At 42.9% G+C, this 14,818-nt stretch overlaps 1 protein-coding gene across 5 annotated transcripts in view; it reads left to right on the forward strand.

Moving 5' to 3' along the window:
- LOC112232296 (serine/threonine-protein kinase BRSK2-like) overlaps positions 1–14,818 on the forward strand; it is a 162,681-nt gene that overhangs the window by 60,738 nt on the left and 87,125 nt on the right. Inside the window, exon 1 of one of the 5 annotated variants that reach the window (XM_042330750.1) lies at positions 13,866–14,058. The exons of the other annotated variants lie outside the window; for them this stretch is intronic. The gene's annotated coding sequence lies outside the window, so the exon portion shown is untranslated. Of the gene's footprint in view, positions 1–13,865; positions 14,059–14,818 lie in introns of those variants that run through there. 5 annotated transcript variants of the gene reach the window in all.

Below are 14,818 nucleotides of genomic sequence, written 5' to 3' on the forward strand. Positions count from 1 at the left end.
TGTGAGGTTAGCGAAATGCTTGTGTTCCTAGCTCCAAAAGTACAGTAATATCTAACAATTGACAACAAAACACAGAAATCTAAAAGTACAAGAATGGAATTAAGAAATATATAATATTAGAACAAGCAATTTCGTAGACTGGAGTATAAAGAAAATGTATACAGTACCAGTCAAAAGTTTGAACAAACCTACTCATTCAAGGGTTTTTCTTTATTTGGAGTATTTTATACATTGTAGAATAATAGTGAAGACATCAAAACTATAAATAACACATATTGAATCATGTAGTAACCAAAAAAGTGTTAAACAAATCTAATTTTATGTTTGAGATTCTTTAAAGTAGCTACCTTTGCCTTGATGACCGGTTTGTGCACTCTTGGAATTCTCTCAACCAGCTTCCCCTGGAATGCTTTTCTAACACTCTTGAAGGAGTTCCCACTTATGCTTAGCACTTGTTGGCTGCTTTTCCTTCACTCTGCGGTCCAACTCCTCCCAAACCATTTCAATTGGGTTGAGGTCGGGTGATTGTGGAGGCCAGGTCATCTGATGCAGCACTCCACCACGCTCCTTTCTGGACAAATAGGTTTTAAACAGCCTGAAGGTGTGTTGGGTCATTGTCCTGTTGAAAAATAAATTATAGTCCCACTAAACGCAAACCAGATGGGATAGTGTCACGGATCCCTCCGGAACTTTCTGTGAGCTGACCAAGTAATTTGGTGTTACTCTAAAGTGGAAAGGTGGAATAAACGAACAAAGTTCTCTATTGAGGGATTTCTTCCAACTCAAACAGTCCAACACAATCAATGAGGATCTCCCAAGGAAAAAATAAATCTTCTTCTTTACACGAAAAGGAACACAAGACGATTATCTTTAAACTATAACATAAATCCCGGATTTGTCACCGTCTTAATGGTTCTTTCCTGGATAGCTCCCCTCTCGTGGTGGCTATCCTCCAAAAGTAGTTTGTCTCCTTCATCTTTTCATCTTCCGAAACGTATGTCCTCTCCTTTGGAGGAGCAAACACTCTTTTCTTTCTTTTCCTCTTGCCACTGCCGGTTCCCTCCTCTCTCTTGTAGGGTAAAGAGAATAGCTCATTAGTACCCGTCAGCTGTGCTTAATTGCCTCTGATCACCTTGACTCACATGCCAAGGCTGGGGTAATATCCATGAGCCCAGCCTGCCCTCTGGTGGTCATTCCACATTTCATTACGCACACCTGTCCCCTATTCCCACTGATTGTATTTGTATATATGTGCCCTTTGTTCACCATGGTGCTGTCGATTATTGTTCCAATGTCTGTTGGTGCGTGTGTGTACCTGTGCTGTGTGTGTTGGCTTTCGTGGCATTGTGGATTGCGCAGATGTTTACGGGTCTCGTCCCGTGTGTTAATCATTGTGCACATGTGTTATTTATTCGAGGTACTCCTATTTTTTGGGGGGGAGGGGGTTTCAGCCCTGTGTTTTTGTATAGTTGTTTGTTTGGTCTTCGTTCCCGTGCCTTTACACAGCACACCTTCATTTGGGTACAATAAAATAAACTATGCATTTATTTGGGCTGCAATTTCTGATGAACTTATCCTCTGCAGCAAAGGTAACTCTGGGTATTCCTTTCCTGTGGCGGTCCTCATGAGAGTTAATTTCATCATAGCGCTTGATGGTTTTTGCGACTGCGCTAGAAGAAACTTTCAAAGTTCTTGAAGTGTTCCTAATCGACTGACCTTCACATCTTAAAGTAATGATGGACTGTCATTTCTCTTTGCTTATTTGTGCTGTTCTTGCCATAATATGGACTTGGTATTGTACCAAATAGGGCTATTGTAACGGTTTTCTTCCGTGGAAGGAGAGGAGGACCAAAATGCAGCGTAGTTCGTGTTCACCATGTTTAATAAAAGACGATAACATGAACACTACACAAATACAAAATAACAACCGTGGAAAAACCCAAAACAGTCCTATCTGGTGCAGAGAACACAAAGACAGGAAACAACCACCCACAAACCCCAACACAAAACAAGCTACCTAAATATGGTTCCCATTCAGAGACAATGACTAACACCTGCCTCTGATTGAGAACCATATCAGGCCATACATAGAAACGGACAAACTAGACACACAACATAGAATGCCCACCCAGCTCACATCCTGACCAACACTAAAACAAGGAAAACACAAAAGAACTATGGTCAGAACGTGACAGCTATCTTCTGTATCTTACCTTGTCACAACACAACCGATTGTCTCAAACGCATTAAGAATGTAGCAAGATCAAGGGTGGGGCATTTCCACGTCACCAAGTTCAATAACAAAACAGGCACCAGTAGCACAAATAGAATGCAAAGGGGAATTTATTAGGGATTTTCATACACGGAATGATTACATGATTCCATATGTGTTATTTCATAGTTTTGATGTCTTCACTGTTATTCTACACTGTAGAAAATAGTACAAATAAAGAAAAACCTATCTATCTGTCTATCTGTCTATCTGTCTGTCTGTCTGTCTGTCTGTCTGTCTGTCTGTCTGTCTGTCTGTCTGTCTGTCTGTCTGTCTGTCTGTCTGTCTGTCTGTCTGTCTGTCTGTCTGTCTTATACAGCAATAGTTTAGTAGGATGGCCTTGACTAGAATACAGTAAGTACATACTAACTGAGTAAAACAGTATGTAGAGATTATTAAACTGACCAGTGTTCCATTATTAAAGTGACCAGTGTTCCATGTCTATGTGCATAGGGCAGCAGTCTCTAAGGTGCATGGTAGAGTAACCTGGTGGTAATCGGCTAATGATACAGTAGTGACTAAGTTCAGGGCAGGGTACTGGATGGATGCTAGCTTGTGATGGCTAATTAACAGTGTAATGGCCTGTTTTTCAGTCTCTCGGTCCCAGCTTTGATGCACTTGTACTGACCTTGCCTTCTAGATGATAGCGGGGTGAACAGGCCGTGGCTTGTGTGGTTGATGTCCTTGATGATCTTTTTGGCCTTCCTGTTACATCAGGTGCTGCAGATGTCCTGGAGGGCAGGCAGTGTGCCCCAGGTGATGCTTTGTGCAGACTGCACTACCCTCCGGAGAGCTCTGCGGTTGCGGGCGGTGCAGTTGCCATACCAGGTGATGATACAGCCTGACAGGATGCTCTCAATGGTGCATCTGTAAGAGTTTGTGATGGTCTTAGGGGCCAAGCCAAATTTCTTCGGCCTCCAGAGGTTGAAGAGGTGCTGTTGCGCCCTCTCCACCACACCATCTGTGTGGGTGGACCATTTCAGATTGTCAGTGATGTGTTCACCGAGGAACTTGAAGCTTTTCACCTTCTCCACTGCGATCCTGATGGGGGCAAGAAAGTCAACAGTGTTTTTGTTTTGCTTCAATAGACTGATCAGGGACATGCAACTATAGTTTTCTTCACAGAAAATATTTTAGTGCACCACATTCAGCAGATTGCATTTTCATCAAATGACAACAGAAGTGCAACGCTAATGAGTTTATAATGAAAAAGCAAGGTCTTGTTTGCAAAAACGACATTTGTCATAAAAAAGACTGTAGCCGGCTACATTTCCTAATGTTTTGCTTGAAGTTAATTTTTTATTTTCCCGGAGAAAAGTAGGCTGGCTACACAGAGAAAAGTTCCAAAGCAGCTTCACATCAGTCAGAGTCTGTCTGCTGATAGAATGCCCTTTTGTGAATTCTCATCTGACTGGAGAAGTGCAACTGAAGCACGAAATGAGTCTGATGCCGAGCAGAAATTACAATAAGAAGCATTTTACGTCTGTGTTTCCAAACAGCAACAAGACATTTCTTATGCTTTTATATTTTTTTCCTGCGTGAAAAAACCCGCAGAATTCTGCATTAACGTCAAACCTAAGTTTAACTTGCTATTTAATCTAATTGAGTGGCTGAATTGATATGGGGACGGGGCATCATATTGTGTAAGCTTCCTGCCAGGTTTGAGAAGCCAAAGCCCTTTGGATGAGTTATTTGTACAGCTGCCACTATCTTGATTTCCTTGCGTTTTTTTCCCTCCCCATTCTCCTCCGTCTTTTCTTCTAGGAACAGAGCAGGCAGGCCTGTTGCCCTAGTGACTCCAGACTCCACACAGACACCGCGTGTAGCCTACACATGCAGCTCCAGAGCCAGTACTATTCTTCCTCCAGACAAGCATGCGTCAAACCGTTGGCCGTTTGCACAATGTCTCTCGTTCACGTTTGCTTGTAAATGTCCAAACAAAAATGACATTTGGTAACTCCTTCCTATGTATGAGCTAGATTGCCCGTCTTTGCAATTTGTTTATTTTCATTTGCGTTGGTTAGCATATTTAACTAGCAGCTTCCATTGAAATTCGCTGTTACTTGTGCACATTTTGTTACCTTTCTTGTCATAGATGCCCAATGGGCTTTTTTGGCGCCCCCTTGTGTGCTAAGCCGGTGATACTAAATATAACCCGGTATGAGAGAAGGACGGTATGACGATATGAAAAACTGGATACCACCCAACCCTACTTCTAGTGCAGGAAAGGATGTACCTTCGAACAGCACCTCAACATATGCTTGTTTTCTCTCTGCATACGCATCTTTCTCTCTCTTTCTGTCTCATTATTTTTTCTTTCTTTCTTTCTCACTCTGCTCCACTCTCTATCTCGAACTCACTCTCTCCCGAGGCTCGACCTGCTTTCTTGGCCTTCCTCCTTTTCCTCTCCTCCCCCTTTCCCATGCACAGATGAAGGGAGAGAGAGAGAATGTGATTTTTATTAATTACCTCATTAATGAAGGAACGAGGCTTGCTATTGGCTGTATATGAGGAGTGGTTAAGGGTAGCCTATTGTGTGATCAGCCCCCATGAGGTATCGAGGGGGAGGGACATGTGGAAGGAAGAATATCCCAACCTTGACATAGATTACCTTCAACCTACACAGAATATAGGCCTACAATTGCATATCAACCTCTGGGTAGAAAATGTTCATCCTCTGGGTAGAAAAATCAGTTCATGCCACAGTTGTGATGAGTGGCAAAATAGTTTGTTGCGTTGAGCATCGTGCAGCCTATAGACGCGCGGGTTGTTTAGCAACAAAACCGACGTGTGCGTAACTATGGGTCAGATTGTTGACAACATGTAAACCATGTTTCATCTCCAGTGTTTACTGAAAAACATAAATACATTTGCACCATGAGGACTTGTTGTCTCTCTACTACATTGTTACAGTTGTTGGTTAGCTAGCTAGCGAATTTTAGCCATATTAGCATTGACATGAAATCAGTCAAAACACCTAAAAACAAGACCATCTATGACAAACAAGATGAAACTAGCAAAAATGAGTCTCTTACGATTACCCATATGGCAGTTTGCTGTCATTGTTGGTAGTCATCTGGCCACCCAGAATCCCAACAACTCAGACTTCTGCACTATTGAAGAGTGTACATCATTTCCGTGACGTTGTCAGCTAACCCATGGAACACTGTTCAAATACAAAGTGGTCTGAATATGTGAACAGCGGATTATATGTAAGATCGGGAAGTAAGCCGATCCATTTATTTGAAGTACTATGCATTTTGTCAAACCGAGACAATTTGAAACATGATTAAATAGCGCGAGAGAGAGAGAGAGAGAAAAAAAGATCTGAATGATTGTCCTATGCTGGAATTGAAAGCTAATCAGTGGACTCTATCTCTGTCTCTCTCCCTCCCCTTTCTGCATGCTCTCCTCTGATGAACATCTGCTGCTGCTGCTCTCTATTCAATGGTTCGACAACAGGTAAGAACGGATCCTGTCTTGTCATGCGACGTATATGTTACTTACCAAAGATACGTTTTTTTTTAAAGACTTTACTGCAATCCATTCTTGTGCCATACATTTTACGTGATCCCCAATCTGGTCTTTTTGGGGCCTCAGTGCGTGTCGGCGTGGAAGCTTTTGTTCTCGCCCAGCACTAACACACTTAATCAACCGCTCACTAGGCCCTTGATTGGTTGAATCAGATATTTCACCGCTGGGCTGGAACGAAAGTGGTGACTAGTGAATAGAATAGGATGTTTAATCCATGGTATGAAATCAATGTTCAAGGCCATTTGAGTCTATTCTGTCTCATTAACCTTCCGTAGTGAGCAACATGACAATGAGAACGACTCCCCAGTGTATTCGAACGCGTGGTGTGTGTGTGTGTGGGGGTGGGGTTGGGTGTGTGTGTTTGGTGCGTTTGCACGTGCGAGTGTGCATGTCATGGTGTCACTGGAAAACCCACACAGGCAGGTAATCAATATCACAATGCACCAGGCAGCCAAGAACCAAGGTGTGATTTGATTGGATGAGGGCAAAGGAGGTAGCCATCAAATGAGTGAAGGTGCATTGTGCCTTTTCAGAATTGCATCTAAATCTTTTTGATTTAAATGAGTATATGGCATTAATATGTAGCATGGAGTACAGCTGTGAGGTCTCTGCGGTGTAAAAGTAGGTGGTTGTTGTGTGTACAATATGTGCATAATAAGATATGCGTCTGTCTGTGTGTGTGTATGTGCTTTTCTGTTCAAACGTGTCAAATGTGTGTGTTTCAAACGTCAAAAGTTCTAAAGATGGCAGTCAGCTCATCAGCTGGACTGTGCTGACAGAGTGTGTGTGTCCATCTCACTCTCTGTGTGTGCGTGCGTGCGTGCGTCCATATGTAGATGAGAGTCCCTGGAGGACAGAGTGAAGTTTGTTTGTGTGGGGAGAGTATTGAAACACTACTGTCTTGTTGTGTCTCCAACATCTGTGTGAGTAAACGTGTGTGTATGTGTGTGAGAGTGTGTGGGTGTCTTAATAGTCCCTTTATGTCACTGCCATTGACTCCATCATTTGAAAGCCCCAAGACACACAGCCTTAGCAGTACTTGCTCTCTCTCTCTCGCTCTCTCTCTCTCTCTCTCTCTCTCTCTCTCTCACATACACATGATTAGCCGATGTTAATGCTTGTGCTTCTAGTTCTGACAGTGCAGTAATATCTAACAAGTAATCTAACAATTCCCCAACAACTACCTAATACACACCAATCTAAAGGGGTGAATGAGAATATGTACATATAAGTATATTGATGAGCGATGGCCGAGTGGCATAGACAAGGTGCAATAGATGGTATAAAAAGCTGTATAGACAGTTGAAGTCAGAAGTTGACATACACTTAGGTTGGAGTCACTGGCAAGTCAGTTAGGACATCTACTTTGTGCAGGACACAAGTAATTTTTCCAACAATTGTTTACAGACAGATTATTTCCCTTATAATTCACTGTATCACAATTCCACTAGGTCAGAAGTTTAAATACACTAAGTTGACTGTGCCTTTAAACAGCTTGAAAAATTCCAGAAAAGGATGTCATGGATTTAGAAGATTCTGATTGGCTAATTGACATCATTTGAGTCAATTGGAGGTGTACCTGTGGATGAATTTCAAGGCCTACCTTCAAACTCAGTGCCTCTTTGCTTGACATAATGGGAAAATCAAAAGAAATCAGCCAAGACCTCAGAAAAAAATTGTAGACCTCCACAAGTCTGGTTCATTCTTGGGAGCAATTTCCAAATGCCTGAAGGTACCACGTTCATCTGTACGAACAATAGTACGCAGGTATACACCACGGGAACACGCAGGCGTCATACAGCTCACGAAGGAGAAGCGTTCTGTCTCCTAGAGATGAACAGCAAAGGACCTTGTGAAGATGCTGGAGGAAACAGGTACAGAAGTATCTATGTCCACAGTAAAAAGAGTCCTATATCGACATAACCTGAAAGGCCGCTCAGCAAGGAAGAAGCCTCTGCTCCAAAACCGCCATAAAAAAGCCAGACTACGGTTTGCAACTGCACATGGGGACAAAGATCGTACTTTTTGGAGAAATGGCCTCTGGTCTGATGAAACAAAAATGGAATTGTTTGGCCATAATGACCATCGTTATGTTTGGAGGAAAAGGGGGGAAGCTTGAAAGCCGAAGAACACCATCTCAACCGTGAAGCATGGGGTGGCAGCATCATGTTGTGGAGGTGCTTTACTGCAGGAGGGATTGGTGCACTTCACAAAATAGATGGCGTCATGAGGTAGGAAAATTATGTGGATATATTGAAGCAACATCTCAAGACATCAGTCAGGAAGTTAAAGCTTGTTCACAAATGGGTCTTCCAAATGGTCAATGACCCCAAGCATACTTCCAATGTTGTGTCAAAATGGCTTAAGGACAACAATCTCAAGGTATTGGAGTGGTCATCACAAAGCCCTGACCTCAATCCCATAGAAGATTTGTGGGCAGAACTGAAAATGTGTGTGCGAGCAAGGAATCCTACAAATCTGACTCAGTTACACCAGCTCTGTCAGGAGGAATGGGTCAAAATTCACCCAACTTATTGTGGGAAGCTTGTGGAAGGCTACCCGAAACGTATGACCCAGGTTAAACAATTTAAAGACAATGCTAACAAATACTAATTGAGTGTATGTAAACTTCTGACCCACCGGGAATTTGATGAACTAAATAAAAGCTGAAGTAAATCATTCTCTATACTATTATTCTGACATTTCACATTCTTAAAATAAAGTGGTGATCAGAACTAACCTAAGGCAGGGAATTTCTACTAGGATTAAATGTCAGGAATTGTGAAAAACAACTCAGTTTAAATGTATTTGGCTAAGGTGTATGTAAACTTCTGTCTTCAACTGTACATGTGATTTGAGTAATGTGAGATTTGTAAACATGTTTAAAGTGGCATTGTTTAAAGTGACTAGTGATCCATTTACTAAAGTGTCCAGTGATTGGGTCTCAATGTAGGCAGCAGCCTCCCTGAGTTAGTGATTGCTGTTTAGCAGTCTGATGGCCTTGAGATAGAAGCTGTTTTTCAATCTCTCGTCCCAGCTATGATGCACCTGTACTGACCTCGCCTTCTGGATGATAGTGGTGTAAACAGGCAGTGGCTCGGGTGGTTGTTGTCCTTGATACGTTTTTTGGCCTTCCTGTGACATCGGGTGCTGTAGGTGTCCTGGCTGGCAGGTAGTTTACCCCCGGTGATGTGTTGGGCAGAGCGCACCACCCTCTGGAGTGCCTTGCAGTTCAGGGCGGTGCAGTTGCTGTACCAAGCTGTGATACAGCCTGACAGAATGCTCTTGATTGTGCATCTGTAAACTTTGTGAGGGTTTTAGGTGACACGCCAAATTTCTTCAGCCTCCTGAGGTTGAAGAGGCGCGATTGCACCTTCTTCACCACACTCTGTGTGAGTGGACCATTTCAGTTTGTCTCTGATGTGTACGCCAAGGAACTTGAGACTTTCCACCTTCTCCACTGCTGTCCCTTCAATATGGATAGGGGGTGCTCCCTCTGCTGTTTCCTGAAGTCCACGATCATCTCCTTTGGTTTTGTTGACGTTGAGTGAGAGGTTGTTTTCCTGACACCACACTCCGAGTTCCCTCACCTCCTCCCTGTAGGCTGTCTCGTCGTTGTTGGTGATCAAGCCCACTGCTGTTGTGTTGTCTGCAAACTTGATTATTGAGTTGGAGGCGTGCATGGCCACGCAGTTTTTGGTGAACAGGGAGTACAGGAGAGGGCTGAGCACCCAACCTTCTGGGGCCCCAGTGTTGAGGGTCAGCGAAGTGGAGACGTTATATCCTACCTTCATCACCTGGAGGCGGCCCATCAGAAAGTCTAGGACCCAATTGCACAGGGCGGGGTTGAGACCCAGGGCCTCCAGCTTAATGATGAGCTTGGAGGGTACTATGGTGTTGAATGCTGAGCTGTAGTCAATGAACAGCATTCTTACATAGGTATTAATTTTGTCCAGATGGGACAGGGCAGTGTGCAGTGCGATGGCGATCGTGTCAACTGTGGACCTGTTGGGGCGGTATGCAAATAGAAGTTGGTCTAGGATGGCCAGGTGGAGGTGATATGATCCTTGACTAGCCTCTCAAAGCACTTCATGATGACAAAAGTGAGTGCTATGGGGCGGTAGTCATTTAGTTCAGTTATATTTTCCTTCTTGGGTACAGGAAGAATGGTGGCCATCTTGAAGCATGTGGAGACAACAGACTGGGATAGGGAGCGATTGAATATGTCCGGAAACACACCAGCCACCTGGTCTGTGTGTGCTCTGAGGATGCGGCTTGGGATGCCGTCTGGGCCAGCAGCCTTGCGAGGGTTAACACGTTTAAATGTCTTTCTCACGTCGGCCACAGAGAAGGAGAGGGGGGGGGGCAGTCCTTGTTAGCATCCCGCGACACTGTATTATCCTCAAAGCGGGCAAAGAAGGTGTTTAGTTTGTCTGAAAGCGTGATGTCTGTGGGCGTGACGTGGCTGTTTTTATTTTTGTAGTCCGTGATTTCCTGTAGACCCTGCCACATACGTCTTGTGTCTGAGCCATAGAATTGCGACTCCACCTTGTCCCTGTTTCTTTGATTGCCTTATGGAGGGAATAACTACACTGTTTATATTCAGCCATATTTACAGACTTCTTTCCATGGTTAAATGCGGTGGATCGCTCTTTCAGTGTTGCGCGAAATGCCACCATCCATCCACGGTTTCCTGTTAGGGTAGGTTTTAATAGTCACAGTGGGTACAACATCTCCAATGCACTTCTTTATAAACTCATTCAACGAGTCAGCGTATAGGTCGATGTTACTCTCTGAGGCTGACCGGAACATATTCCAGTCCGCGTGATTAAAACAATCTTGAAGTGTGGCATCCGATTGGTCAGACCAGCGTTGAATGGTTCTCATCACTGGTACATCCTGTTTGAGTTTCTGCCCATTAGACTGTACAAGCAAGATGGCGTCCTGGTCGGATTTGCTGAAGAGAGGGTTGGGGAGGGCTTTGTATGCATTGTGGAAGTTAGAGTAGCAGTGGTCAAGAGTATTAACCCTATGCGTCGTGCAAACAATATGCTGATATAATTTAGGTTACCTTGTTTTCAAATTTGCTTTGTTAAAATCCCCAGCTACAACAAATGGATATGTGGCTTCTAGTTTACCCAGAGCCCAGTGAAGTTCCTTGAGGGCCCTATTGGTGTTTGCTTGAGGGGGAACGTACACAGCTGTGACTATAACTGACAAGAATAATCTTGGTAGGTAAAATGGCTGGCATTTGATTGTAAGGGGTTATAGGTTGGGTGAGCGGAAGGACTTGAGTTCCTGTATGTTGTTATGATAGGAAAGTCATATTCCTGGTCGTAATGTTGGTAAGTTGACGTTGCTCTTATATACAATTGTTTTCCCCAGCTGTATATAATATCACTTAAGATTTCCTGGGGTAACAATGTAAGAAATAATACATAAAAACATAAAATACTGCATAGTTTCCTAAGAACTCGAAGCGAGGCGACCAGCTCTGTCGGCGCCATTTTGGTCTCTCTTGGTCTCTCTTTTGGTCTCTCTCCTCTCTCGCTCTCTCTCTCTCTCTGTCTGTCTGTCTGTTTCTCTCTCTCCAGAGTGTGTGTGCTCGGCACGTGTGTATGTGGATGTTTGTGCAGAAAGGCACCATAGGAGCTAATAGAAATCCTCTTCCATGGTCATTAGCATACAGCAGACCAGGAGTGCCAAAGCAGTACCCAGAGGTATTTGTCAGTGATTATAGCATATGCATAAAGACACCCTAGAAACCTTGTAATACTGGTCTTAATGTAGAACCTCACAGGGTCCCTTTCATATACAGTGCCTTCAGAAAGTATTCACACCCTTTGACTTTTTCCACATTTTGTTGTGTTACAGCCTGAATTTAAAGTGGATTTCATTGGGATGTTCTGTCACTGGCCTAACTAATTAATTTAAAATAAAAAGCTGAAATGTCTTGACTCAATAAGTATTCAACCACTTTGTTATGGCAAGCCTAAATAAGTTCAGGAGTAGAAATGTGTCACATAACAAGTCACATAATAAGTTGCATGGACTCACTATGTGTAAGATAATAGTGTTTAACATGATTTTTTTAATGACTACCTCATCTCTGTACCCCACACATGCAATTATCTGTACGGTCCCTCATTCGAGTTGTGAATTTCATACACAGAATCAACCATAAAGATCAGGGAGGTTTTCCAATGCCTCACAAAGAAGGGCACCTATTTGTAGATGGGTAAAAAAAGGCATTGAATATCCCTTTGAGCATGGTGAAGTTATTAATTACAATTTGGATAGTGTATCAATACACCTAGTCACTACAAAGATACGGGCGTCCTTCCTAACTCAGTTGCCGGAGAGGTCAGGGATTTCACCATGAGGCCAATAATGACTTTTAAACAGTTTAATGGCTGTGAGGATGGATCGACAATGTTGTAGTTATTCGACAATACTAAGCTAATTGAGTCTGTACAGAATAAAAAATATTCCAAAACATGCATCCTGTTTGAAAAAGGCACTGAAGTAAAACTTCACTTAAATTATGTCCTGAATACAAAGGGTTATGTTTGGAGCAAATCCAACACAACACATCACCGAGTACCACTCTTCATATTTTCAAGCATTGTGGTGGCTGCATCATGTTATGGGTATGCTTGTCATCGACAAGGACTAGGGAGTTTTTTTATGATAAAAATGAATGGAATAGAGCAAAGCACAGGCAAAATCCTAGAGGAAAAACCTGGTTCAGTCTGCTTCCCAACAGACACAGGGCGAGAAATTCACAGTAACCTTAAGCACAAGGCCAAATATACACTTGAGTTGCTTACCAAAATGACATTGAATGTTCCTGAGTGGCCTAGTTACAGTTTATACTTGAATCGGTTTGAAAATCTATGGCGAGACTTGAAAATGGCTGCTTAGCAATCGACAACCAACATGACAGAGAATGAAGAATTTTAAAAAGAATATTGGCAAATATTGGACAATCCAGGTGTATTTGTTTTTGGATTTATTATGGATCCCCATTAGCTGCTGCCAAGCTGCTGCTCTTCCAGGGTTCCAGCAAAATGAAGGCATTTTTAAAAACATTATAAAATATTCACAACAGATTTCACAACACATTAAGTGTGTGTGCAAAGCTCTGAGAGACTTACCCAGAAAGACAACTATAATCGCTGCCAAAGGTGATTCTAACATGTATTGACTCAGGGGGATGACAAATATTATAATTTTTCTACCACTTTGACATTACAGAGTATTACAGAGTTTAAAAAAATAAAATTAAATACATTTTAAACCCACTTTGTGACACAACAAAATGAGGAAAAAGTCATGAGATGTAGGTTACATTGGACCTGGGTGGTGAAAAGAGAAGTTTATACATGCCTAAGTATGCCACCACCATGTGTGTTTGTGTTTGTGTAACACCTTGTCTGTATAATGGGATGTAAATAGGCCAATATACAGTTTCAATCTGTGGCAGGACTAATGCATATTTCAGAGATTCAGAGGAGTCATCAATCAGCCTGTGACAGATACAGATGCTCCGCTTCTGGAGGACGCTCCATCACAACACACTCACACACACACACTCAGAGACACATGCACGCACACACACACACTCAGAGACACATGCACACACACACACACACACTCAGAGACACACGCACGCACGCACACACACACGCACACGCACACACACACTCAGAGACACACGCACGCACACACACACGCACACGCACACACACACTCAGAGACACATGCATGCGCACACACACACACACACACACACACTCAGAGACACATGCACGCGCACACACACACACACACTCAGAGACACATGCACACACACACACACACTCAGAGACACATGCACGCACACACACACACACACACACACTCAGAGACACATGCACGCACACACACACACACACACTCAGAGACACATGCACGCACACACGCACTCAGTCGTCGTGACGTCCTATCCTCCTGACGTCTGAAATATTTGATCACATGTTTGCGTGCTTGTTAGAACTTGCCTAATTTATCCTAAAATTGAGTCAAAGTCAATGAGAAAGCTCCCAAACTGCGTTGATGTAAATCATCAACCCAAGTACTGGAGGAGGCACAAAGGCGTTTTCCGTGCGGCTGCACATTACTGGACTTGGCACTCTGTCGACTGCTGTTTAGAAATAGCAGCTTGAAGTGGTGCAGAAGAGTAGCCCCTCGACTGTGGACTCCACTACCGAGTATGTACTACAGAGTTTGTGAGTGTGTGTGGGTGGCTAACTGCACCTCTAGGCCATAGGCTTCCAACAACAATACGTGATTGAAAATAATCCCTTTTGCTAAAATACAGCAGAGCCTGTAAAGAGATGACTCATGGCATTGTGTCGTTAGAACTGATGTCTCTAGAGTTATGATAGCTCTAGTTAATACTCCGTTGACTCACTGTAACTGCATACGATTGCTTTGAACTTTAAACTCGCTATGAATGCCTTAATATAGTCAAAGTCATATCTTCATTGTCTGACTTTGTTAGTGGATATGAGAAAATATATGTGCTAAGTTTTTTTAAATTATAAAATAAAAACTGTCGTCCTGAGTTTAGTTCACAGGCAGTGATTTGTGTGATTTGATATGAAACATACAATTGAACCCATGAATGAGTTTCAGTGTCAGTTTGAGTCAGGGGTTGGAACCAAAGTTATTTTCCAATCATTTAGTTATGAACAGAACCAACATTTTTTGGGGTTCTGTTCAACTGTTCCAACCTGCAAAGTACAGTTCTGAACACGCTCAAACCGGTTTATATCGTGTTGCCTTTTTAACACTAGAACTGCTAAAGCAGTCATCTTGACTGATCATAATAGTTTTGTTTATATTGCTCTGCCATTATTTTAACTCATGCCCCCTTCTGTCCTGGACTTTTCCTAAATAAAGTCTATAGAACTCACTGTCATTGTTAGGATCTTAATATCACAAACAGAACTGGAGTTATAACCAGTT

The sequence above is a fragment of the Oncorhynchus tshawytscha genome, linkage group LG12 (assembly GCF_018296145.1).
Source record: "Oncorhynchus tshawytscha isolate Ot180627B linkage group LG12, Otsh_v2.0, whole genome shotgun sequence".
NCBI lineage: Eukaryota > Metazoa > Chordata > Actinopteri > Salmoniformes > Salmonidae > Oncorhynchus > Oncorhynchus tshawytscha.